Here is a 19,187-nt window from a genome sequence, read left to right on the forward strand (position 1 = left end):
AATTTAATAATTCTTTTATTACCCCTAAAAGATTTCCTTTACGCAATAAGAAATTACTTCCTATTTTCTCCTATTCCATTCTCTGGCAACCACTAATCTGCTTTCTGTCTTTAATGATTTGCTGTTTTTGATTCCACATAAATTGAATCATACAATATGTGGCCTCTTGTGTCTCTCACTTAGCATAATGTTTCCAGGGTACATCTGTGATTAGGATGTATTAGTATTTCATTTCTTGTTAGGTCTGAAAAATATTCTATTGTATGAATAGACCAGATTTTATTTATCCACTTATCAGCTGATAAACATTTGGGCTATTTCCACCTTTTGGCTATTGTGAAGAGTGCTGCTTTGAAACATTGACCAAGATTAACAAATCTATTACTTTTCAGTGCTAACCAGTGAGGGGGAGAACTATTAAGTTATAAGAGTATCGAAATAATATTATAGTACTATATAACAGGAGAGAGATTCAGCATCCAAATTTTGAATGTCAAGGAAGATTCCCAGAAAATAATGAAATAAATGCTTAGATATGAGGGATAATTTACACTGGTAAATTTTATATAGAAAGATGGGATCACATTTTGGGCATACATCACAGTAACCTCAGACTCTTGGGCCACAAGAGGATGACATTTGGAATAAATTTATGTAATCTTAATGTGAACAAAGAATCTATGTGTGGAAATCATGAAACGTAAAGGGACTGAAAATATGCAGCCTGTTAAGCACATATGGACTTTAACCTAAGAAAAAGAAGCATATGCTGCCTTTATCAAAAAATAGAAAGCTGGAAATTACACCACTCACAATGCAAGAATAAGAAACATGCCAGGTTATGGTTTGAATAAATTCACTAGATAATTGAAGTTACAGGGCAACCAAGTAGCATAAAATATATGAAAAACATTGGTCCCTCCAAAAAGAGAGCAAATATAAGCACTGGGTCTCTGTGCTCTGTGGTAGAGCACAGGAGAAATAAAAGTCAAAATAGGAATTGATAGAAAACTTCTTCAAACTGATAAAGTCACTGGACCTACAGCTAACATTATACTTAATGATTAAATTTAATGATTAAACTCACTTCTTTCTCATGAAGTTTAGGAAAAGACAAGATGCCAACTCTCACCATTCCTATTCAACATGATACTGGATTTCCTACCAGTGCTGTAAGGTAAGTAAAATAAATAAAAGACATACAGTATATAGAGAAAGAAATAAAAAGTTTTCAATTCAAGGAAGGTATGACTATTACAATGAACATTTTAAGGGATCTATAAAAAGCTAATAGCACTATTCAATGAATCCAACAAAACCTTAGAGTACAAAAATGTCAATCATGTTTATATAACCTCATGAGAAACAGTTGAAAATGAAACTAACAAACTCATATCATATATAAAATAGTACAATTATAGAATACTTTCATATATATCCAACAAAATATGTTCAACTACTATGTCATTAAAATACAAGATACTGATGAAAGATGTCAAAGAAGATCCACATAAATGAAACAATGCAATGTGTTTGTATGTCAGAAGACTTAGTAATTTTAAGATGTGTATTTCTCCCCAAATATTCAGACAGATTATTTATCAAAATGAACAAGTTAATTCTAAATGTATGAAAGTGGCGAATGAGCCAGAGTAGCCAATACAATTTAGGAAACAACACAGTTGGAAGACTCAACTACCTGATTTCCAAACTTATTATAAAGTGTACAGCAGTTCAGATGATACAGTAATGGCAAAATTAAAGACATGTAGATATGTTTAAGAAAAGACAGTGAAGAAAGAGATGAACATACACACATAGAGACAGATAGAAAGAGACAATATATAGTCCTTTTATTTTATTCTAAGGCACAAAGAAAGTTGGATGGGGAAAAGATCATCTGTTCAAAAACAATCAAATACACATATGCAAAAAATAAAAAAAATTTTAAAAACTTTGACCCATACTTCATACGAATTTTTTAAAACTCAAGAAGGCTATTATACATTTATATAAATGTATTTTTAAATGTATTTTAAAACTTCTAGAAGAAAATAAAAGACAAAATATTTGTAACTTTACCTTCAGTAATTTTTTAGATATCAGCAATAATATGATTTATTAAAAAATAGATAAATATGCCACATTAAATCTAATATCTTTTGCTTTTCAAAACATCCTGTTGGAAAAATGAAAAGACAAGCCAAATTCTTGGATAATATATTTTCAAAGTACATAGATGATAAATAACTTGTATCTATAGAATATACGACTTCTCAAAACTGAATCATAAGAAAAAAAAAAAACCTCACCAAAACCATAGGCAAAATATTTAAATAGATATTTTATCAAAGAATATATCTATAGATGTCAAAAACACACATAAAAAGATATGCACCCCATTTTACATTAGAAAAATAAACGTAATTACAAAGCATAAGAAAGTACTATCACACTTAGAATAGATGAAAGCAAATATATTTGACAATACCAATATCTGGCAAGAATGTAGAACACTTGAAACACTTATACATTGCTGTTGAAAATGCAAAATGGTAGAGAAAACTCCTAAAAGAATTTTTAAAATTCTTCCAAAGTTAAACATACATCTACAATATGACCCAGTTTTCCCAATTATAGAAATTTATTGATCAGAAATGAAACTCAGGTAGGCACAGTGGCTAATGCCTGTAATCCCAGCACTTTGGGAGGCTGAATCGGACAGATTACTTGAAGTTAGGAGTTCAAGACCAGCCTGGACAACATGGTGAAACCCCATCTCTACTAAAAGTACAAAAATTAGTTGGGCTTGGTGGCGCCTCCTGGCTACTCCGGAGACTGAAGCAGGAGAATTGCTTGAACCCAGGAAGTGCAGGTTGCAGTGAGCCAAGATCATGCCACTGCACTCCAGCCTGGGTGACAGAGCAAGACAGAAAGAAAACAAAGAAAGAGAAGGAAGGAAGGAAGGAAGGAAGGAAGGAAGGAAGGAAGGAAGGAAGGAAGGAAGGAAGGAAGAAGGGAGGGAGGGAGGGAGGGAGGGAGGGAAGGAACGAAGGGAAAGGAAAGGAAAGAAAAGGAAAGGAAGAAAGAAAGAAAAGAAGGAGTAGGTTAGAAGAAAGTAAAGAGAGAAAGAGAGAAAGAGAGAGAAAGAGAGAGAGAAGGAAGGAAGGAAGGAAGGAGGGAAGGAAGGAAAGAAGGAAGGAAGGAAGGAAGGAAGGAAGGAAGGAAAGAAAGAAAGAAGGAGGGAGAGAGGGAGGGAGGGATGGAAGGAAGGAGGGAAGGAGGGAAGGAAGGAAGGAAGGAAGGAAGGAAGGAAGGAAGGAAGGAAGGTCATGTTCATTCAAAAATTTAAACACAAACATATATTGTGGTTTTATTCCTAAATGTTCAAAGTTTTTGCCATAGTAAATTTAGACTGTTATAACAGAAATTCATAGACTGGGGAGCTTAAACAAAGGTTTATTTCTCATAGTTCTAGAGACTGGAAAGTCCAACATCAATGCACCAAAAGATTCTGTGTCTGGTGAAGCCATGTTTTCTGTATCTAACATGTCAGAAGAAAGGAGAGATATCTTTCTTGGATCCCTCTTATAAGGCACTAATGCCATTCATGAGAGTGCCACCTTCATGATCTAATCATTTCCCAATGGCTTCATCCCTTAATGCCATCACATTGGAGGTTAGGATTTCAACACAAATTCTGAGCAGATACAACCATTCAGCCCACTACACCTGGCAACAATTCAAGTGCCTTTTCATAAAAGAATAAACACAAACTTTGGCAGGGCGCGGTGACTCACGCCTGTAATCCCAGCACTTTCGGAGGCCCAGGCGGGCAGATCATGAGGTCAGGAGATCAAGACCATCCTGGCTAACACGGTGAAACTCCGACTCTACTAAAAATACAAAAAAAAAAAAAAAAATAGCCCCGCCTGGTGGTGGGTGCCTGCAGTCCCAGCTACTCCGGAGGCTGAGGCAGGAGAATGGCGTGAACCTGGGGGGCGGAGCTTGCAGTGAGCCGCGATCGCACCACTGCACTGCAGCCTGGGCGACAGAACGAGACTCCGTCTCAAAACAACAACAACAAAAAAAATAGAATAGACACAAACTTTGTGATACTTCCTAGTAATGGAATACTACTTAGCAATAAAAAAGGAACAAGATATTGATTTATACAATCACATGGACGAATCTCCTATGCATTATTCCAAGTTAAAGAGGTCACACTCAATCATTTACATTTTGAATAATTCTACTTATATGGCATTCTGGAAAAGTCAAAAGTATTGGGATAGGAAATAAACAAAATGGTGCACATAACTGAAGGTTGTTGTTGATTTCAGTATAAAGGAGCATAACAGCATTCTGAGGGATAATGAAACTGTTTTACATATTAATTTTGGTTTTAGCAACATAAGTGCATGCGAATTTAAAACCCGTAGAATGATCCACTAAAAAATAAAGTTTGTTTATTTACCAAAGTAAATGTGACCTCAATAAACCTGTTCAAAAATAAAGAAAAAAATGCCATTGAAAATGAAGTGAACTGTGTATTTGTAGGAAGGTTTTTTTTTTTTCTTTTAAGAGTATTTCCTTGATAATGTAAATAATTTGTTTAGCAGTGAGTCTGAGTGAAATAAGACTTTCAGTTTCTGATCAGGGTAGAGCAGTGGCCAGAAGAATCATATATTAAGATCAGAGGGTGAAAACAGAAACCATGAATATAGATGCACAATTTGAAGTCCCTTTGTGACATCCAAGTGAAGATATCAGTTATGTAATTAGATATTTAACTTATTGGCTTAGAGACTTGCAAATTTTACATTTAGATTTAAGAATTGTCAGTATGTATTAAGTAAAGCCATTGATTTCCCAATCATTAAATTTATTACCTTTTTATTTACCTGACTTGCATTTGTCACCGTTACTATAAACAAGTATCACACACAGATGCAGTGTCATAACCTATATAAAACTGGTATTAATAACCACACGTGCTTCCCAGGAGGATGGATGTGTAAATGCTTTTAGCATACTAGCACAACTTGGATTTAGAATTAGCTAGGGGAACCCTTGACTGTGGTTATTAATGACGTTTGGGTGGACATGGAAAAGACAAGCCCTTCCACTTAGGAGAAGTGAGCATGAAGTCCAAGATAGAAAACTGAGATTTCAGAATTTTGAGGCTTCTCACTGTCACTATTTGGCATCATGATGTTGCCTCAGACTGTAATGGCTAACAAGAAAGTAGAAACACCGAGGGCATATTTTAGGTACTTGGGCTGATAAATCTGGTTTATTTTGGCTGCAACAGTTCTATTTTTTTCTCTCTCTGTTTTTTATTAATCCAATTATCTGATTTACATTTTAATCAGAAAGAGTCAAAATAAGCTATCTTTAAAACACTTTATATTGATCCCATGGAGTGATCTCAGAAAGATGGCAAAATAGAAAGTCCCACCCTTGTTTCTCCACAGAAACACAGATTTAACAGTGATAAATGAACCAAGGTATCTGTATGAGATGTGCATATTCATTGAAGAAGTTGCAGTGCTGTAGATAGGTACAAAACTGAGAACAGCCACATTGAAATGGATAAGAGGAGCAATTTTACTGTACCTGCATTAGCCTCTCTCCTAAACCAGTGCAGCTCAGCACTGAGAAAGATCACCTAGACATGAGACTTCTCACTTGGGGAAATAGAGAGAGCAGAGCATGTGTCCAAGCACAGCGCTGCCTGAAAAAACAGTTTCATTCCTTACAGAGTACTGATGGAAACTGTGCTGTTTGAACAACAAGGAGTAGGTTAGAACAAAGTAAAGGGACAAGTGACTTGCCGAGGGCTGCATGACTTGATGAGATTGGGGGGAAAAAAACAGAACTTGAGGCTTCACCCCAGTAAGTGAGGGAAAGGAGTGTCTCCAGTTATAGTCTGTGGCACAGCAGCCAAATACTAGAGAGAGCAAAAGGCTATAGAGCTTTTTTTAAAAGTAAATTGTACTAATTATTTTCTTTTTAAAAGAAGGAAAACTACATGCACTGTCTAAAGAAGGCATATCCATAGAAAAGATTTGCGATGCTCCAAGAATCTCTAGCCAGATGACTCGGGAAAGTTCTTCACTGTAGAAGTCAGTCTGTAACGACTTGGGTGACTATCTGTTTCTTCAAGTAAATGGATACCAATGCAGAGATAAGAAACATAAAAAATAAGAGAAATGTTAGCCTATCAAAAGAACAAAGTAAGTCGAATTAAAAAATGAATAAAATGAATTACCTGAAAGGATTTAAACATAATCATCTTAAAGAAGCTCAGTGAGCTATAAGAGAACACAGAGAAAAAGCAAAATGGAATCACAAAAACAATGCATGAAGAAAATGAGAATATCAACAAAGAAGCTGAAGAATATAAAAACAGAATTAAAAATTTACTAGACGGAGTCACTGCATGTGATGGTTGGAATTTTTATCTACTCTAAAGATCATGTTAAAATATAATCCCTAACGTGGAAATATGTATTTTTTTTTAATTTTTAAAACACATTTGTTTGAAATAAATGAGCTTTGTTCATAGCGCCTCTCTGTTCTATTTTCCCTAACGACTACCAGTTCTGTTCTCTTTACATATTGCCCCTATTTTTAATGATAACTATTTTACAGGGATGACAATTTTTCCCCTACCTCCAAAAAAATCTGCACATCCAACTCATACAAACATAGATGACAACATTTTAATATAAAGTGACTGTGTAATGAATTTTCATCTCCTAAATAATAGAGACACCTCTGTCTGAAAAAGTGGATATAAGAGGATGTCTCCAAAGATGAAGGACACTGTTGGTTTCCAGACAGAACAGCCTTGCTCAAGGGAACCATAAGACTTAGCCAATTGACCAGAATTCTTTTGGTCATTTTGTTCATAACTTCCACTCCATTTAGGACATTATTGCATCCTCTGCCTGATCAGCTGTACTCCCAAGGCTCCTCAGCTACAGCAAATTCATGATGTTTTCAGCTTGCCTTTGGGCACAAAGCAGCCCTCAGTGAATGTTTGTATAATAAACGAATGATGAAAAAATGACTGGAGAGTGTAAGGGAGCCTCCCACCATTAATTACAGTATTTTGCCATAATACAAATTCTCCCACATGCATTTCTATCAGTCCAGCATATTATTACTTATATTTAGTTAGCCTGCTTGTAGGATGAGAAAATACAAAAAGTATGATAAATGATCTAAGATGCCTGCAGCTTAATAATTTATTTGTCCTTTCACATTATTTAAGAGATTACCAATGCAAGATGTAGGGGTCTCTTGAGGAATTACACATCCTCAGTGCACTGAATGTTTACAAGAAATTAAGAATAAAACTTTTAAAAAATTACAAATGCAATATTACTGTTGGTGATTATTTTGTACCAACCAGGAAATAATTGATCTAATTAAACCCACCTGATTGCCAACCGGAAACCTAGGCCTACCATACTTAAGAGATTTGACATGTAGGGCCTTTAAGAAGTAATTGGATCATAATGGCAGAGCCCTCATGAATGGATTAGTCTACTCATGGTTTAATTAATTAAGAATTCATGAGTTAATAGATTAATGGCTGTGATTAGTGTGGCTCTGGTGCCTTTTTTAATTTTTAATTTTTATGGTTATAGAGTAGGTATATATATCCGTAGGATACATGAGATATTTTGATACAGTCATGTAATGCAAAAAAAATGAAATCATGGAGAATGGGGTACCCATCTCCTTAAGCATTTATTGTTTTTGTGTTAGAAACAATCCAATTGTATTCTTTTAGTTTTTTTAAATGTACAATTAAATTATGATTGACCATAGTCACCCCGTTGTGCTATCAAATACTAGGTCTTATTCTTTTATTATTTTTTACCTGTCCTACTTCCTTTCTACCACCCCACTACCCTTCCCAGTCTCTGTTAACCATCCTTCTACTCTCTATCTATATGAGTTTAATCGTTTTGATTTTTAGATCCCATAGATAAATGAGAGCATGTGATGTTTGTCTTTCTGTGCCCTACTTACTTCACTTGACATAATGATCTCCAGTTCTATCCACGTGGTTGCAAATAACAGACTTTCATTCCATTTGAAAGCTGACTAGTATTCCATAGTATATAAGTATCATATTTTCTTTATCCATCCATCTGTTAATGGATACGTAAGTTGCTTCAAAATCTTAGCTATTGTGAACAGCGCTGCAACAAACATGAGAGTGCAGATAGCTCTTTGATACACTGATTGTCTTTCTTTTGGATATACACCCAGCAGAGGGATTGCTGGATCATAGAGTAGCTCTATTTTTAGTTTTCTGAGGAAACTCCAAACTGTTCTGCATTGTGCTTGTACTAATTTTGCATTCCCACCAACAGCATACAAGTGTTTCCTTTCTCCATATCCTCCCCAGAATTTGTTATTGCCTGTCTTTTGGATAAAAACCCTTTTAACTGGGGTGAGATAAAAACTCATTGTAGTTTTGATTAGCACTTCTCTGATGATCAGTGATGCTGAGCAGTTTTTAACATGTCTTCTTGTCATCTGTATGTCTTCTTTTGAGAAATATTTGTTCAAATCTTTGGCCCATTTTTTGATCGGTTTCTTAGATTTTTTTCCTTTGGAGTTGTTGGAGCTCCTAATATATTCTGGTTATTCATCTCTTGTCAAAGGGGTAATTTGCAAATATTTTCTCCCATTCTAGGAGTAGTCTCTTTACTTTGTTGACTGTTTCTTTTGCTGTGCAGAAGCTTTTTAACTTGATGTGATCCCATTTGTCCATTTTTGCTTTGGTTGTCTGTGCTTATGGGATATTACTCAAGAAATTTTTGCCTAGACTAATGTCCTGGCGATTTTCTCACTGTTTTCTTGTAGTGGTTTTGTAGTTTGAGGTCTTAGATTTAAGCCTTTAACATGTTTTGATTATATTTTTATATGTGGCAAGAAATAGGGATCCAGTTTAACTCTTCTGCATATAGCTAACCAGTTTTATCAGCAATGTTTATTGAAAAGACTGTTTTTGCCCCAGTGTATGTTCTTGGCACTTGTCAAGAGTTCACTGTAGGTGTATGGATATTTGTGAGTTCTCTATTCTGTACCATTAGTTTGTGTCTGTTTTTATGCCACTATGATGCTGTTTCGGTTACTATAGATCTCTGTAGTATAATTTGAAATAATGTAATGTAATTCCTCTAGTATCGCTCCTTTTACTTAGGATAGCTTTGGCAATATGAGACTTTTATAGTTTCATTTAAATTTTAGGATTTATTTTCTATTTCTGTGAAGAATGTCATTGGTATTTTGACAGAGATTGCATTGACTCTAGATTGCTTTGTATAGTATGGACATTTTGACAATATTGATTCTTTCACTCCATGAACATGAAATCTTTTGCCATTTTTTGATGTTCTGTTCAATATCTTTCACCAAAATTTGGAGTTTTCATTATAGATGTCTTTCACTTCTTTGGTTAATTTCCAGGTATTTAATTTTACATGTGCTATTGTAAATGGGATTTTTTAATTTCTGTTTCAGATTATTCACTGTTTATATATGGATACGCTACTGATTTTTGTGTGTTGAGTTTGTATCCTGCAACTTTACTGAATTTGTTTATCAGCTCTAACAGTTTCTTTTTGTGTGTGAAGTCTTTAGGTTTTTCCAAATATAAGGTCATATCATCTGCAAAGAAGGATACTTGACTTCTTCCATTCCAATTTGGATGCCTTTTATATCTTTCTTTTGTCTGATTAGTCTACCTAGGACATCCAGTACTATGTTGAATAACAGTGGTGACAGTGGGCATCCTTGTCATGTTCCAGATCTTAGGAAAAGACTTTTAGTTTTTCCCCATTCAATATGATACTAGTCATGGATCTGTTGTATATGACTTTTATTATGTTGAGATTTGTTCCTTCTATCCCTAATTGTTTTAGGGTTTTTACAATGAAGGGATGTCAAATTTTATCAAATGCTTTTTTAGCATCAATTGAAATGACCATGTGGTTTTTATATTTCATTCTGTTGATGTGATGTATGACATTGATTAATTTGCATATGTTGAACTATCTTTGCCTCTCAGGGATAAATTCCACCTAGTCATGATGAGTGACCTTTATAATGTATTGCTGAATTTAGTTTGCTAGTATCTTGTTGAGGATTTTTGCATCAATATTCATCAGATATTGGCCTGTAGTTTTCTTCTTTTGATGTGTCTTTGTCTGGTTTTGATACCAGGGTAATACTCATCTGGTAGAATGTGTTTAAGGTATTCCCTCCTCCTCTAATTTTCAGAATATTTTGAGTAGAATTGGTATGAGTTCTTCTTTAAACATTTGGTAGAATTCAGTAGTGAAACCATCAGATCCCAGACTATTCTTTACTGGGACACTTTATTACAGCTTCAATCTCATTTCTTGTTATTGGTCTGATCAGGTTTTGGTTGTCTTCATGGTTTAATCTTGGTAAGTTGTATGTGTCTAGGAATTTGTCCATTTCTTCTAGATTTTCCAATGTATTGGCATATAGTTGCTCATGGTATCAACTAATGATCCTTTGAATTCCTGCAGTATCAATTGTAATGTCTCATTTTTCATTTCTGATTTTATTTATTTGGATCTTGCCTCTTTGTTCTTAGTCTGGCTAAAGGTTTGCCTTTTTTATCTCTTCAAAAGTCAACTTTTTGTTTTATTGATCTTTTGTATTGTTTTCGTCAATCTCATTTATTGTTGCTCTTATCTCTATTATTCCTCCTTTTCTACTAATTTGGGTTTGGTTTCCTCCTGCATTTCTAGTCATCTAAGATGCATTGGATTGTTTATTTGAAAATTTTCTTCTTTTTTGATGTAGACACTTATAACTATAAACTTCACTCAGTACTCTTTTTTTGCTGTATCCTATAGGTTTTAATATATTATGTTTCCATTATCCTTTGTTTCCAGAAATTTTTCAATTTTCTTCTTAATTTATTCATTGACTCACAGGTCATTCAGAAGCATATTGCATATAATTTCTATGTATTAGTATAGTTTCTTAAATTCCTCTTATTTATTTATAGTTGTATTTCATTGTGGTCAGAGAATATACTTGGTATTATTGCAATTGTTTTGAATGTTTTGAGACTTGTTTTATGATCTAACACATGGTCTATCCTTGAGAATAATTCATGTGCTGAGGAAAATAATGTATATTCTGCAGCCATTCAATAAAATGTTGTGTAAGTATTTATTATATCTATTTGGTCTATAGTGCAGATTAAGTTTGATGTCTCTTTGTTGAGTTTTTTTTGTCTGGAAGATCTGTCCAATGGTGCTTTTTCAAAAGAGAAAGAGAGACCTTAACTAGCTCACTCAACTACCTCACCATGTGATGTGATGTGCCACCTTGGTACTCTGCAAGGAGTTCCCATCAGCAAAGAAGGCTTTCACCAAATGCAGCCCCTCAACCTTGCACTTCTCAGGTTCTGTAACTATAAGAAAGAAATTTCTTTTCTTTGTAAATTGCCCAGTTTGGGGTATTCTGTTGTAAGCAACAGAAGATGGACTAAAACGTAATCTGACTTGAGAAGGAATCAGTTAACTAGGAAAATAGGTTATTAGAAATTATCTAGTCAGAAAAGGAAAAAAAAAAAACAAAGAAAAGAGTAAAGAAAACCTAAAGGACTTATGGCACACTATCAAGTGGAACAATGTATACATCGTAAGAGTCCTTGAAAGAGAATACATATTGAAAACACACACACACACACACACACACCACAGAATGGCTATTTTAAAAAAAATAATTTTTGAAAACTCCACACCTCAGGAATCTGAAATGGGCATCCAGACTCATAAAGCCCAAAAACTCTGAAGTAGGTTAAACCCAAATAATTCTAAATACTAAAAATACTAAACTGAAATTGTCAAAAGTCAAAGATAAAAAAGAATTTTGAAAGCAACAAGAGAAAAATATTTGTCATGTATAAGGAAGCCTCCATAAGACTCTCAGTAGATTTCTCAGCAGATATCTTGCAGGTCAGAAGAAAGTGGTTCATATATCCAAAGTGCTAAAAGAAAAACAAACAACAAAAAATACCACATTAGGGAAAACTGTCTCTCAAAATGAAAGAGAGATAAACACTTTCCCAGACAAAGACTAAGGAAGTTTATCAACACTAGACTTGTCTCAAAAAAATTTTAAAGGATGTCCTTCAAGTTGAAACAAAAGAATGCAACACAAATGTATATGAAGTACAAAACTCACAGGTAAAAATGAACATATATAAACAAATACAGAATACAGTAATACTAAAATGGTAGGATAAATCACTTAATTATGATACAAAGTTAAAAAACAAAAGTATTTGTAATAACTGTAATAACAAGTATATGTTAATGCATACACTATGAAAGAATATAAATTGTGACAGTAATAACAAAGTGTAAAGGGAAAATATAAGAGTAACATTTTTGTATGAGATTGAAGTTAACCTGTTATTAGCTTAAAATAGACTACTATAGCTAAAATATATTTTAGGTAAGCTTAATGGTGAAAAATATTTACAAAAATATACAGAGAAAACAAAAATGATTGAAGACATATCACTGCAAAAAAAAAAATCGATGTATCACAAAGGAAGTCAACAAGAGCGAAATAAAAGGGACAAAGGAACTAGAAAACTGACAATTAACAAAGCGGCAAAAGGAAGTTTCTCCATATAAATAATTGTTATAAATGTAATTTCTTAAACATTTGTTGAATAAGAAGACATAGATTGGGCCAGGCGCCGTGGTTCATGCCTTTAATCCCAGCACTTTGGGAGGCCGAGGAGGGCGGATCACGAGGTCAGGAGATCTAGACCATCCTGACTAACATGGTGAAAACCCGTCTCTACTAAAAATACAAAAAAATAGCTGGTGTGGTGGCACATGCCTATAGTCCCAGCTGCTCGGGAGACTGAGGCAGGAGAATAGTTTGAACCCAGGAGGCAGAGGGTGCAGTGAGCCAAGATCGCACCACTGCACTCCAGCCTGGATGACAGAGCAAGACTCAAAAGACTCAAAAAAAAAAAAAAAAAAAAAAGAAAAGAAAAGGAAAAAAGAAAAGGCGTACATTGGCTAAATGGATTTTGAGAAAAAGATACAACATGCTGTCTACTAAAACTCACTTTAGATATGAGGACACACATAGCCTGATAATGACAGGATACAAACATATAGTCCATAAAAATGATAACCAGGAAAGCAGGGTTGGTTATCCTTATACTAGACAAAGTAGACATTAAGTCAAAAATTTTCAGAAGAAACAAGAAGAAATCTATTAAAAAAGAAGGCCCTCACCAGACACCTAAACTGCTCAGACCTTGATCTTGGACCTCCAAGTTCAAGATCTTTGCGAAATACATTTCTGTTGTTTATAAGTCACTCAGTCTATGACATTTTGTCATGGCAGCCTGAACAGAATGTGACACTTCCAAACTCATCTGTGAGGACAGCATTACCCAGATACTAAAACCAGATAAGATCAGTACAAAAAACAAAACAAAACAAAAAATAACTGAGCAATTTTCCTGATACATATGGAAGCAAAATCTTCAATAAAACACTAGCAAATCAAATATAATAACATTTTAATAGGCTTATACACCAACACCAAGACCGATTTATCTCTGAGCTGCAAGATGTTTTAACATGTTCAATCCAAACAAAATGATACACCACATTAACATAAGGCAAAATAATAAATCATGTGATTGCCTCCATAGATGCAGAAAAATATTTGAAAAAAAAATTAACATATTGGTCATAATAAAACTTTCTATAAACTAGGTATAGAAGAAATTTACCTCAAAATAATGAAAGCCAAGTATGACAAGCCCACAGCTAACATCATTCAAAATAGTGAAAAATTGAAAGCTTGTTCTCCAAGACCAGGAACAGACAAGGGTGCCCACTCCAAACACTTCTATTTCCCATAGTACCAGAAGTCCTAACCAAAGAAATTACCAAGAAAAAGAAATAAAGGACATCTAAATTTGAAAGAAGAGACAATTTCTGCTTGTTGATGACATGACTTATATATTTAAAAAAATAAAGACTCCATCAGAAAAAAAGAACTAATAAAAAAGGCAAGGTTGTAAGATACTAAATCAGGGTACAAAAATCAGTCAAGAAAATGGCATCACCAAAATGGCAGAGTAGAAGTCATCTGGTCCACCTTTCCCTTCAGAAAACTGAAAACAACTATTCAGTGCCATTATCCCAAGGAATATCCCAGAACTCAAAATAGACAGTTATGATCCTTGGGGCCAAGGGGAAGTGAAAAAAACTGCAAGCAGACAGTAAGTGAAACAGATCTCTGTAACCACAACAACCCTTTTCCAAACTGGCAGAAAACATGCTGAAAAGATACCCTGGACTAGTGGTTTCTACAATGGAAAAAATGAGATCAAGGCAGGCATACATCTTCCCCTCTGCAGGTTTCCTCATGGGACCAACTGTTCTTGTCTCAATGCATGAGAAGCAGAAACCAAATCAGGCTGGCTGTTCAGCATCACCACACTGCAGGAAGCATGCTCCATGGGTCTTCTGACACAAAGATCACAATACACGTGGTGTCCCTTTACTTTTCTTTACAGAAAACCTCTGGTTGAAATTTGTGTTGTATCCAACGCAACCTGTGGAATGGGAGAACATTTTTGGAATCTATCCATCTGACAAAGCTCTAATATCCAGAATCTAGAAGCAAAATACAACCACATCAAAAAGTGGGCAAAGAATATGGACAGACACTTCTCAAAAGAAGACATTTATGCAGCCAACAAATGTGAAAAAAAAGCTCATCATCATTGATAATTAGAGAAATGCAAATCAAAACCACAATGAGATACCATCTCATGCCAGTTAGAATGGCGATCATTAAAACGTCAGGAAACAACAGTTGCTGGCAAGGATGAAGAGAAATAGGAACACTTGTACACTATTGGTGGGAGTGTAAATTAGTTCAACCATTGTGGAAGATAGTGTGGTGATTCCTTAAGGATCTAGAACCAGAAATACCATTTGACCCAACAATCCCATTACTGGGTATATACCCAAAGGATTATAAAACATTCTACTATAAAGACACATGCACATGTATGTTTATTGCACCACTATTCACAATAGCAAAGACTTGGAACCAACCCAAATGCCCGTCAACAATAGACTGGATAAAGAAAATGTGGCACATATATACCATGGAATACTATGAAAAAATATGAAAAGATGAGTTCACGTCCTTTGCAGGGACACAGATGAAGCTGAAAACCATAACTCTCAGCAAACTAACACAGGAACAGACAACCAAACACCGCATGTTGTCACTCATAAGTGGGAGTTGAACAATGACAACACATGGACACAGGGATGGGAACATCACACACTGGGGCCTGTTGGGGGTTGGGGGCTAGGGGAGGGTTAGCATCAGGAGAAATACCTAATGTACGTGATGGGTTGATGGGTGCAGCAAACCACCATGGCACATGTATACCTATGTTACAAGCCTGCACATTCTGCACATGTATCCGAGAACTTAAAGTATAATAAAATAAATAAATAAAAAATAAAAAGAAATTTTAAAAAAAGAAGTATTTGTTGTATCTAAAATACCTTGATAAATCATGTATTGACTCTTGCTGTGCATTACTCTAAATTTAATGTTTGCTAGACAAGGAATATGAAATTACCAAGCAATATAGAATTATTGAATTTTGACTTCTCTATTTGAGGATATCAAGAAATATTATCTCCCTATTGTTTCTTTCATCATTTTGTAAGAGGGTATTTTATTATTACAATTGTCAATTTTGAAAAGTAGATCCAAAAGTTTTCTTCTTATATCCCAGTATTTACCAGATAGTTCTTTATTGTTTGTGTTATAAGTGAGAATACGTAACCATGACATTTATATATCTTTAGGAAGAATATGCCATTTAAGCAGTACAGTGTAGTATGTCACAAACTAACAGTATCATCTGCTTTTTAAGAGAAAACATTTAGGTTGTCTTATGCAATTTAAAGTTTTCAGTATATTATCATTATCAAGCATGAAGAGTATTGTTTAGAAATGTTTATTTTTCAGCCAAATAGAATCAAACTAAATGCAGATATTTTATGCTCCATAAAGTAATTTAGGAAATCACTTAGCAAACACATTTTCATCAATGTTACAATTCAAACCATTTCATGGCATTTGCATTTGCAATTCAATTCTCATAAAAGCAAACTACAAAACCACAAATCATTGGTCCACTAAGTAGTACCTGGATATGGCAATAGCAACACTTAATGCATTCTGCAGATTGCTGGACTGCAGTAAGCCAGGTACTCCTTTGTACTTCAGACTCTTTTCAAATTATAGGATTACAATTGTTTGTGTTTGGCTGTTTGTACTTTGTTAAGAGTGGAAGAGAAAAAGAGTGTGAGAAAAAGAGAAAGATAAAATTTCCCGAGTCCATATGAAATAAAGAGAACTATAAAATAATTTAAATAAAAAACAATTAATAAAATTAATAAAATAATTTCAATAAAAAATAATTTAAAAATGAAGCTATGTGTCTAACATCTTACTAAGAATATTCTACTAAGGTTTCCTCTAGTCTCTCTCAGAAAAGCCAGCAGAATGATCTCATTTTTTCCCACTCAAAGGTACATGTTATTATTTCTAAACTCATTCTTTACTTGACACTTTGCATCACTTCACTCCATAAATTATTATCTGCCCACATTAGGACACTATACGACTGAGAGAAAAATCTAAGTGGGAGATATTTCTACCAGTGCCTTCTTGCAATGGACCAATCACAGGCTTATAAATACAAAAATAAATTAGACAATTGCAATCATATTTACTGAGTAATATTGTTTGCAGAACATTAAGTGTTCAAAAGGAAATGCCATTTTGAAATATCTTTTGTCACATTTGAGATTAAATTTGGAGAATGGTAAATTAACTTTTCCCCTAGTAATAAAGTATTCTAGTTTTTAGGTTATTATTTAAACCAGTCTTAGTACATAACATTCTACTGTCCAGAGAGGATTAATACCTATAAAGTGATTATCCAAATCTAGTGATAATTAGCACACCAGGGGAATAAGATTTCCATTAAAGGTATAATTTACTCTATTTCATTTGATTCTAGGGGTCATCAAAGTAGCTTTTTATGTACCTACGAGCTAGCCTACTAGCTTCAGTCGCTAAATTTCTCTACCATGCATTCTGCACATCCCTTTTTTTCTATAGCTATTTCTTGTTGATTTGGTTTCTCATAAGCCATTAAGCAGAACTGCATAGTATAAACCTGTCACAATTTTGGACTATATGTTATGCGGAGAGATTCTAAAAAAATTCTCATAAAAATACTTATTTCAACTTGTGCTTTCAACAAGAGATATTACCCTTCATCTCCAGTGGCAAAATTATTTGAAGCTGATGAGTCATATAATAGTTCTCAACTCCCCAAAGCACCTTTATTATGGGAAACTACTCCTGTACTGTCATTTAGTTTGTGAAATATGAAATGCCACTATATGGTTTTTTTCTCCAAATACCTAAGAGAAGAAAATATAGATGCCAATTGCTCACTAGATAGGAATCTTAAATGGTTGAACTTACACTGTTCATGCTAGATTTCTCAAGAGTGCTCTCACATGAATTTAAGAGATACAACTGTCTGTTAATATTTTGTTATTACTTTCAAAAACTTACTTATTAGAAATTAAATACAGTTTTAAAAATCCTCTGCTATCTCTTTAACATATAAACTGAGCATCATAGGAAGCAACTAAAGTAATAAGACCTAGAAGGAAAAAAGACGCTAATAATGGTGACAATACAAGCCTTATTTTGTTCTAATAGAAGGACTGTGTGGAAGCTTAATAAATTTCCCCATTTACTCAAGATCCATACTGGTGGTAGAAAGGTGTTAAATAAACATAATGAAATAGAAGAGACACAAATTAAATATAAATAAATGGATCATTCTGTACATAATGTGATACAATTTATCATCTAGAAATAAAAGCTAAAAATATTTCAACTTATAATCTAAGCTAATGTTACATTTTCTGGATACATCTATATAGTTTAAAATTGACATTTGTTTTTATACTTTAATGGACATTAAAACTTTTCTTACTGTATTAATGCATTTCTTATGTTTGACCAACACTTGGCCAACAACTTGTGTTGATGTAAGAGGTAGCAAAATATTAAAGGAAGCTCCAAATTGAACATTTAATAACTTAATGAAATAATAGTTCCGATAAGGACAGTGTGTTAGTCAGTTCTCATGCTGCTATGAAGAAATATTCAAGACTGGGTAATTTATAAAGAAAAGAGTTTTAATTGACTCACAGTTCCGCATGGCTGGGGAGGCCTCAGGAAATTTACAATCAGGGCGGAAGGCGAAAGTGAAGTGTGGCACATTTTAACATAGCAGCAGGAGAGAGAGAAAAGAGTAAGGGGACTGAATTCACCTTATAGCACAGTTAAACCCTCAAAACTATCACATAGGATAAAAGAAAAAAAATCTAAAGTTCAGCATCTTCAAAGATTGAAGAATCATCAGTCCATAAAGATGACAAGAAACCAACACAAGAACTTGAACAATTCTAAAAACCAGAGTGCCTTCTTTCCTACAAACAATCACATCCCCTCTCCAGCAAGGGTTCTTGATCAGACTGAGAAGGCTGAAATAACAGAAATAGAATTCAGAATATGGATAGGCATAAAGATCACTGAGATACAACAGTTGAAACTTAATCTAAGGTGTGGCTAAGATTACAATAAAATGATCCAGGAGCTGCCAAAATAGCCACTATAGAAAAGAACATAATTGTCTGATAGAACTGAAAAACATACTACAAGCATTTCATAATGCAATCACAAGTATTAACAGCAGGATAAACCAAGCTGAGGAAAGAATCTCAGAGCTTGAAGACTGGCTGTCTGAAAATAAACAAACAAACAGCAATAACAAAACAAACAAACAAACAAAGCAGTCAAGAATACAGAAAAACGAATGAAAAAGAATAAACAAAATCTCTGAGAAATATGGGATTATGTAAACAGACCAAATCTATGAATTACTAGTGTCCCTGAAGAAGATAGGGAGAGTGTAAGTAACTTGGAAAACACATTTGAAGATA

The sequence above is a fragment of the Macaca fascicularis genome, chromosome 6 (assembly GCF_037993035.2).
Source record: "Macaca fascicularis isolate 582-1 chromosome 6, T2T-MFA8v1.1".
Lineage (NCBI taxonomy): Eukaryota > Metazoa > Chordata > Mammalia > Primates > Cercopithecidae > Macaca > Macaca fascicularis.